Source organism: Penaeus monodon, chromosome 24 (assembly GCF_015228065.2).
Source record: "Penaeus monodon isolate SGIC_2016 chromosome 24, NSTDA_Pmon_1, whole genome shotgun sequence".
In the NCBI taxonomy this organism is placed as follows: Eukaryota; Metazoa; Arthropoda; class Malacostraca; order Decapoda; family Penaeidae; genus Penaeus; species Penaeus monodon.
In genome coordinates this window covers 4,995,166-4,995,376 of record NC_051409.1, presented here as the reverse complement: position 1 = coordinate 4,995,376, position 211 = coordinate 4,995,166, and positions in this window count along the sequence as shown.

Sequence of the window (211 nt, the reverse complement as noted above, 5' to 3'; positions counted from 1 at the left end):
ATAAAAAACGCTACTTTAATCCTTCTTTTATCTTCGCTCAATTGCACAAATAACGTTCAATTTTTCAACGTATCAAAGGTCCCGAGGCAGTAATACCTGGAGGAGGTTTTGCCATTTATATCAATCTCTGACAAAAAAATGAAAAGAAAAAAAACAGCTTTTAAGACACAATTCTCTGATAATATAACGTTTTATTGCTGCTTCCTTCCTT